At 41.2% G+C, this 9,207-nt stretch overlaps 1 protein-coding gene across 3 annotated transcripts in view; it reads left to right on the top strand.

Moving 5' to 3' along the window:
• Scg5 (secretogranin V) overlaps positions 1-9,207 on the top strand; it is a 62,868-nt gene that overhangs the window by 48,803 nt on the left and 4,858 nt on the right. The window lies entirely within an intron of this gene.

The following is a 9,207-nucleotide window of genomic DNA, read 5'->3' as shown; positions in this document are numbered from 1 at the left end:
TGTTACGGATGGTTGTGAGCCACCATGTGGTTGCTGGGATTTGAACTCAGGACCTTCAGAAGAGCAGTCAGTGCTCTTAACCGCTGAGCCATCTCTCCATCCGCCCCCTTCCCTTCTATATAGAATGTTGTATGATCAGAATGGGAGTTTCCATCATACCCTGCCCAATCTTATCCCAGCTCACCAACCCAGCCCCTTCTTCTTGTGATTCTAACTGATTAGTAATGGATCCCCGAATATGGATTTAGGTTATAGGATGCGGTGTGATCAGGCATGCATACACATAAAATACAGATAAATTAATCTTAAAAAATAAAGACAGGCATGTTATACACTGTATCCCAGGACAGTAGGATTTTTAAATATACATTTATACAATTGAGGAGAGCCCATGACTTTGCCTCATAGTGTTTTTGTCTCAGCTGCATAAGGCAACACACTGCTCCAAACATAGAAGACGCTGGCAGTAGAAAAAAGATCTCATTGGATACCCAGTTTGTTACATTGATAGTAACTGTGACTTCTCTGTAAGGTGATATGATTCACCCAAGTGTTTCATGAGTTGAGACTGTGCCACACAAGACACAGACACTCACAGTGTAGAGGCTGATCAGATGTAGAAGTCAGGGATGAAAAAAAAATATCTGTGAAGTATGAAAAAGTCTCAGAGGAAGGGAAGTTTAGCTTGGCATGGTGACTTACATCTGTAATCCCATAAGGTCAATCTGGGCTACAGAATGAGACCCAATCACAAAAAACAAAAGAGACAGAGAAGCAGGTTGACTAGGAGGAGAGTGGTAGCCTGCTCACAGGATATACATCAGAAAAGAGAGCAGAATGCTTCTGATGGTTTAGGCAAATGCATATGTTAAAAGCTCAGTTCCTGTGTGTAGTGTTACTGGGAAGTGACTCAGTCTTTAATAGGCAAAGGCCTCTTTAAAAGTACTCATGGGAAAGTTTCAAATCATTGAGGATATGCCCTCAAGGAAACTCTCCATCCCCTCTCTTTTGCTTCTTGGTCACGCTCTGCCACACACTCCCATCATGACATGCTGCTCACAGCAAGGCAATGGGTATAACCAGTCAATGGGTAAAGTGTCTAAACAGTGAATCTTTTCTCTTTATAACTTATTTCTTCAAGTATTTCTTACAATGATTAAAAAAAAAAACAGGGCAATGCATGTGCAAAATTATGAGAGGAACAAGGGTGTGTGTCCTAAACCAATAGGGTGGAGAGTCTGGGAAGCTGGGAAATCTGGTCTATGAGAAGAAGGGGAGGATTTTCTTGAGATCATGGGGTTTTAAAAATCATTGTCTCACTTGTAGATCAGTGTTCAAGCCATTTTTGTCTTTTCTCTGTCAGCATCCTTTTCTGCATAATAATATGTTAAAAATCTCTACATTTTCACTAGTGCCTTAAACTCTGAGCACCCAGTACTCTCTGCTGTGAAGCACTCCCTCATTTGCCTCAGTCAACAGTTAGAGCTCCCTGAGGCCATTGACTCTGTCTTGTCCTTCCTTTTAAGCCTGAGATCTTCCAGAGAGCCTTCCGAAAACATACCTGGGTGCCAAATGAATGAATGTTAAGGAACGTTTTGAAAAAACTTCTAAAACTTTCCTCATCTTAGCATATGTATAAAGAAGGATGGGCTCCATCGCTCAGTGGATAAAATGCTTGCACAGAAGCATAAAACCATAGGTTTAATTCCCAAGGCCATGGTTAAAAGGCCAAGAACGGTGACGTGCTTGCAATTCCAGGACCATAAAGGTGAATATATACAGTTCCCTGGGGCTTGTGGGCCAGCCAGCTGAGAGGAATTGGTCAGTAGGTGACTCTTGTCTTAAAACCAGGACCAAACCAAACAAACAAATGAAAACTGAGGTCTGGATTAGAGAGATGAGTTCAGGTTCTCAGCTCCGATGGAAAAGCAGATGTTGGGAGACTCTGTAACCCCAGGCTAGACAAGTGCCACTTTAATCCCTGACCCTTATTTTCTAGCCACTTTAGCCAATCAGTAAGATCTGGGACCATTGAGAGCCCCTGCCTCAGAAAATGAGGGGTAGAGAAAGACAACAACCTTCAGCCTCACACATACCAGCACACATGTACACACACATATGAACACATATACATGTATACACCACACATGCACACATGTATGTGTTCACACAGTTGTATTCACATGTGCATCTTTATACACAGGAACACACACACACCCAAAGATATAGGGGTGCTATGACCTTTAAGATTCTCAGGCTTTTCTGGGAGTGGCCCAACAGATGCAAAGGTCTTTTTTTCCAAAGTCACTGTCCTATGATAACACATCTAAGCTAGAAGTGCAGAAGTCCATCTACACTCCTCCATTTGTTGCATTTGAAGGATAGCTGAGCACCAGTGTATTGTGAGTAGGGTAACAATCCTGCTCTTCATGATAGCCGTTCTGAGCAAGCATTGGATTCCACTGTGGATCTTCATCTTTTGTTGTTACTTTCCTTGCCACAACATTTTACGTATTCATTAAGTAGTCGTTATCAAGGATATATTCTGGGTGCCCTTTACACTGAGCCCTGTTCTGGGACAGGGAGGTTGTCCTAGTTTGATTTCTGCTGCACTATGACCAACAGCAAACTGGAGAGAAAGGGGATTATTTGGCTTATGCTTCCAGGTCATGGAGGATCAGTGAGGAAAGCTGAGTGGGAACTAGAGGAAAAACCATGGATTTTACTTTCCTGAGCATCTCAGCTAGGCTTCTTGTATAATCCAGGCCCACTTGCCCAGGGTGCTGCCTACCCTGGTCTGGGCCAATCACCAATCAAAACTACCTCTCACAGACATGGTCACTGTCTAATCTGATCTGAGCATTTCCTCATTCAAGGTTTCTTCTTCCCAGGTGGCTCTAAGTTGTGCCAAATTGACACTAAAAACCAACCAGTGCAGAATCTTCTACAAAAATGCGTAAAATAGGGGTCCTTACCTCATAGAGCTGATCCCATAGCATGGTGAGCATAAAGATGCCCAATGGTTTACTAGTACTGAATCTTACATCACTGTAAGTGAACAAAGCAGTTAGATACACAAAAATTGTAATTAGAACTACACTGATGATGAGTATTATAATTTATAACGTGTATAACTTAGAAGTGGAGAACTTTCAGCTCATGGAATCTTCTTGCATCTGAAAAATAAATGGGCATGACCACACATACTTCTTGAAATTGATGTGAAGGTAAATTCCATGCAAGAAACACATTCTCACTCTGGGATATCCCTGGATGAAAGGACTTTACTATGAGGCATTAGATGCTTGCAGAATTATTTGAAGATGTTGTGAAGCATGAGACAGGGATCCGTGGCCGGGCTAAGTCACTTCAAGGTCACTAGCATCGCTGGAATCTACAGGTCAGGAAGTGGAGGCTGGTGTCACTACCCTGACCATAACATTAAGGTGGATGCAGGACACCACAAAACCATTGTCTGGACAGCAGAATGCTAGCTTGTCTGCAGCTAAGGTTTCTGATAACAGCCATAGGAACTGCAGAAAAGTATTTTCTCCCTCCTCCTTCAGAGAGTATTGTAGAGATGCATATTGTTTGCTGCTCTGGTTTGCATCCAGATTCCTGACTGGCAACTATCATTTATATTTTCCATGTAGAGGTAGCCACACTATTGGTAGCTTGACTATTCTGTCAAGAGCCAGTGCATTGCCCCGTTGTACTGATCTCAGGTTAGCCATTAATCCTCTTTACTTAATAGCTTAAAGGAGAAAGGTATGATTTTGGAAATTTAAAGATTACTTTTTCCAGTCTTCTTGTCTGATAAAATAAGAAGGCTTCCTCTAAAGAAAATAAGCGATTGTAGCATAGACATAAGTCAAGCTTAAGCTGTGTCATTAGTTTTGACATAGGGATCACTCCTTCCTGCCTTAAATGCATTAATGAAGGCTGTTCACATGGAGGTGTGTCCCTGCCATCTTTTATTATGCTTTGGCTTTATTTTGATTGCTTTTTAGATTGGGCAGTTAGCTAACTTAGTATCCCAAATGTTGGGAACTTTTTAACTTAAATGATGCTTTTTTTTTGAGTGATGTAATAATCTAATTTTTTGAGAGAAATAATCTATCCTATTGAGATGGGCCAGTTGTCCAAGAAAACTCAAATTATTTTTGCAACTTGCCAATAATACCCAGGGCCGGAAGTAATTATTATTATTTTTTTTGTAATATCAGTTGAACTTAGGGACTGACAGGGGGTCATAAAAGAGCCAGATGGGGGCTGGTGAGATGGCTCAGTGGGTAAGAGCACCCGACTGCTCTTCCGAAGGTCCGAGGTTCAAATCCCAGGAACCACGTGGTGGTTCACAACCATCTGTAACGAGGTCTGGCGCCCTCTTCTGGATTGTCTGAAGACAGCTGCAGTGTACTTACATATAATAAAAATAAATAAATCTTAAAAAAAAAAGAAAAAAAAAAAAGAGCCAGATGGAAAATGAAGAGATGCCCAAATATTCTATTTTACCCACTACCAACAGGCCACAAAGAATTTTCCGAATCACTTTTTACTTATGTCTTGACTGTTGATTCATCAAAGATGTCTTCAATAGATTCACAACTCAAACCACATTGCAGCATTTTTTTGTTAAGGAAAGGAAGGGACTGAAGGCGTGAACGTAGTATTTCTTCTACTTTGGCAAGTGGTATGTTTAATAGACAATACCATCAGCACTAATACTATGTTAATATGCTCAGGTCAGTAGGCACACAAGCAAAGGCTGCAACATTCTTATATGATTAGAGACTTTGTGTGCAGGGCACCATCCACCATCTATCCTAAGAGAAGGGGTACTTTGGATACAGTCTGTGAACACATATCAGAGCAAACATACTTTTTAAGAGGCCAAAGTATTTTTTGTTCCTGGTCCATTATATATATATGAAACAATTTAAACATTTCACATTGTAACAATATAAATATTTTTATCACCACTATTTTAATACATATCTTTCTTTCTTTTTATTTATTTATTTTTTTTACAATTTCATTTTACTCTGTCCCAGTCTTTCTGTGTTTCTTGTGAGAAGAGAAGCAGAGTTCATTTAAAACACTCTTGTTTATGATGGATAAAACCACAAGTCTTTTGAGATGTTAACTCACTCAGAGGAAGATAATTTGAACTTCAGAGTATTTTGTGTTTGGAGAGAAAGTGCACCGAGGAGAACGGGCTCTTTTTGATGCATTGTATTACAGGAAGGAAAAGATCAAGGAAGAGTTGGTCTTAAAAATGTCAAAATATGAGAATTTGATGGGAAGAAAGAAGGAAAACAGAGCAGTTGGAAATGCAAAGATAAAAGAGCTGGATCCAGACATGTCGATGTAATTCCCCAGAAATGGAAATTGTACTAGCAATTTGGAAAGAGATATGGAGAAGCAATATGCACTAACTGTTGAGTGTTTCTTTAGCAGTAAAGGGTTTTAGAACACATGGCGTAATGGGCTCATGACTCATCTACATATGGGCTTGTCCTTGGTGACTGATGAAGGGAGAAGCCAAGTTTCGTAAGGAATTAAACATGGAAGAGGAAGCTAAACCCTTTTTCTAGGAAGAGAAAAAAAAAACCTCTCTGGGAGGCTTCTGGGTCATCCGCAGAGTTTTAACTAACTCAGCCAATTAAAGTCACGTTGAGGTAGATCCCACATGCAGGGCCTTTTCATGGTCCAAAGCGTCACTGGGCATCACTTCGCTGTTTTCCTGATGACCCAGGAGTTGACTTGTCAGAAGCTGTTCAAGAAGTTGGTAGTTGAGCCCAGGTGCAAATCGAATTCTTTCCACCACATGAGCGATGCTCAGAAGCTGGCTGCTTATCAACATCATTTGGAAAGCTTTGTAAAAATACAGATTCTTGGGCCTCGGCCCAGGAAATTCTGATTCGGTAGTCTAGAGAATGCTCTGAGGATCTTTTTTCTTTTTCCTTTTAAGTTCTATCATTGACTCTGATAGAGTTGATTTGGGAAAACACTGCATACAGAGATGATGTGAGAATGGGCAAAGATAAGAGCCCAGAGGAGAAGATAGAATATGGTATGTCAGTACATTGTGAACAGCCTATAAAACTACACGTGGTCTTATAAAATCCAACCACGTGGTCTTATAGAATCCAACCAGATCTGAAAAAATGTGCTTGGCCTTCCCTCTAACCTTCCTCCTATAGACCTAGGCCTTCCTAGTCAGTCAGCTCCTCCTTCAGACCTCCTGAGCTTTGCAAATTTGCTTCAGAAGGTGCACATTGGTGTCACAGTCTCTTCTCCCACAATGCATTACAATTGGATACTCAGTCCAGCCTCAGTGCTGGAAAAGCAAGAGGCATTTGCAATCAAAGCCATTCCCAAGGAATCTTAGCCTTGACATTGTTCTAAAACAAGAGTGTTTAAAAGATCTGGTAAAAAAAAATACTACCTATCCATTTTTTTTAAATAATGTATTTAGGCTGGAGAGATGGCTCAGTGGTTAGGATCACTATCACTTTCCGAAGGACCTGGGTTCAGTTCCACCATGGCAGTTCACAACTCTCTGTGACTCCAGTTCCAAGGGGTCTGACACTCTCACACCTATGCACATAAAATAAAATTAATTATTGGAAAAGATTATTTATTTTTATGTCATGTACATGGGTGTTTTGCCTTCATGGACGCCTGTGTGAGGGTGTCAGGTCTTTGAGTTACAGACAGTGGGGAGCTGCCATGTGGGTGCTGGGAATTGAACCTGGGTCCTCTGGAAGAGCAGTCAGTGCTCATAACCACTGAGTCATTTCTAAAGCCTATCTGATTATCCTTTATTTTATTCAAATGATTTTTCTTCCTTATCACTAATAGGTAAGAAAGCTGAAAATCTCCCTACACTGTATCCTTAAGTCTCCCAGAAAGCCAAGGTAACAGGGCACTATTACCTTCTCACAAAAATTACCTCACTGCTTTCAGTGAGGCGAACAGCCAGCATGGCAGGACACCAAATTTACTTCTTTAGGTTCTGGGAAACTCAGACTTTTATTTTACAAGTTATTTCTATCCTTTCATATTGGTTTCCATACATTTTAAAATATTGTCCTATTTTTCCTAGGCTATTAAAACATCAGAATTAGAAATTCAAAAGGAAAACCATAGTCTTTCTGGTGGACAATATCATGTTGAACCTTTAAACTATGATCCTTTTGAATACTAAGTAAAAAAAGCTGCCAGGGATCTCATGTAGGGTCCCTTAAATAAACAGGTCTGAACAGGAAAACATCTTCAGTAAACTTTAAAAAAAACGGCATTAGTTCAAATATATATATAAAGCTTATGTATTCTGTATTCGACAGTTTTCCAACATCTAGAAAGGGGCTGGATTTTTAGCAATGAAGAGACACTTTCATGTTCATAAAACAGAGATTGTACCAGGGTGACAGAACTTAAAACCCAGTTTTCTGTACAGAAGTCTGTTTCATTCATCACTTGTTATAAAACAATTTTGTTTAAGACATAAATCTCAGATATCCGGTAACTGTCACAAGGCACTATCCTGTGAACCAAGGATATCCTAGCTGTATTAGTTTAAGCTGTTCACTCCGGTGTTAGGAGTCTAATTCTCTAGGGTTCCCTTAGGTTGTATGGGCCCTGGCATCACTTCTGGGCATCTACATTCTTCATCATGTGTGGGCATAGTTGCACAGTCCTAAACCAGGTTCTAGAACACTTAATTGGTGATAAGGTCTTGTTACAGCCTCCTCAGACTCCCAGCGGCTGTCAGGTCAGTTCAGTCCACTGCTCTAGCTGGACCAGCCAGCTCCATTTTCTCTGTTCTATATTTTCTTTAAAAAACAATAGGGTATTCCATGGATGAAAAGACCTAACCGTTGGCAGAGAGAAAAGATGCCAAATCTTGGAGCACTATGCTCTTTCCAACTGTTTTATAGTGATGGGTCATACACCGTGTCCCATTGCTCCTGGTGAATGGGGAGCCAAGGAGCACAGGGGTGTGTTCTCTGATCCCACAGCAATCATAACAATGGATGCTATCCTAGAGGGCTGTGATCCAGAACCACAATGCTTAGCTATCCAGGGAGTTCCCTCTAAAATGTAGAAACCAGAGCAGGCTGAGAACAGTGGGAGCTTCTTTGTGGTTGTGTGATTGTCACCCAAAGGAGATCGAGAACAACTCTGTGCTTTTGATGACAACGAATGTCTCTGTCTTCCAGGGAGGTAGTGAATAAGAAATGGTTCTTGTCCATTCTTACACAGACCTCACAGGAAGGAAATGCATGAAAATTAGACAAATGATCAAGCTGGGTGATATGAAAACCTGGTAAGAGCTAGGAAGGGCTTCAGGCTGAAGAAGTGTAGAGTTCAGTGCTGGTCCTAGGTGTTTGCTCAAGGGTTAATGAGACAGCATGGTGGGCATGAGCAGGACAGCAGAGAAACCTTGGCAGCCATCCAGATGTGCAGTGATCCTGACCTGGACTGGGGGCACTTTGAAGTCAAATATGTGAACTGCCACTGGCAACCAAGGTTTGGGTGAACACCAGTATGGTTCCCATGGGGATGGGATAAAACAAGCCAGAGGACAGCTGACGAGACTCACAGCACTTTAGCTCTGATTCCGCTCAGCCTGTGCTAGACTTACAGGCACTCAAAGATGAGGGTAGATGTACTTCTCTGTGCACTTAGGGCTGGTTTGCTCAAGAGCAGAGGGAGCCTGAGACAACAAGGGAAACACTGAACATAGGGCAAAAGTGAATGACTATTTTGTTTGAGGTCCATCCTCAAATTCCTTGCTATATCTGGGCAACTTAATGTCCATATTAAAGACCTAGACTGGAAATGCAATTCTTGCTTTGAAAGCTTTCTTCATAGTGACAAGGTTCTTTTCCTTGGATTGGTGCCATGGAATTGACTTGTCAATAACTGCCATTAAAAAGCTAAAACTTCTGTACCATGGGAGATCATCTGAAGTCAGTGTCTGGGGACACAGAGCCCCCACATGCTGCCCACTTCAAAGCTTGTCCATTTTATTTTGTTTCTCTTGTTAAATAGGCAAGCAACATGGGGTACAGAAACAAACATGACAGTCAAGATTACCTTGCCCTGTTGGAAATGTTTTCCCCATCCAGGAGTTCTTTCAATGTAGAGGAGCTGTCTGTCTTTGAAATAAACACAAATCCCTATTTAGAAGCACTT

Source organism: Mus caroli, chromosome 2 (assembly GCF_900094665.2).
Source record: "Mus caroli chromosome 2, CAROLI_EIJ_v1.1, whole genome shotgun sequence".
Classification (NCBI taxonomy): Eukaryota; Metazoa; Chordata; class Mammalia; order Rodentia; family Muridae; genus Mus; species Mus caroli.
This window is presented reverse-complemented; position numbering and strand designations above follow the sequence as displayed.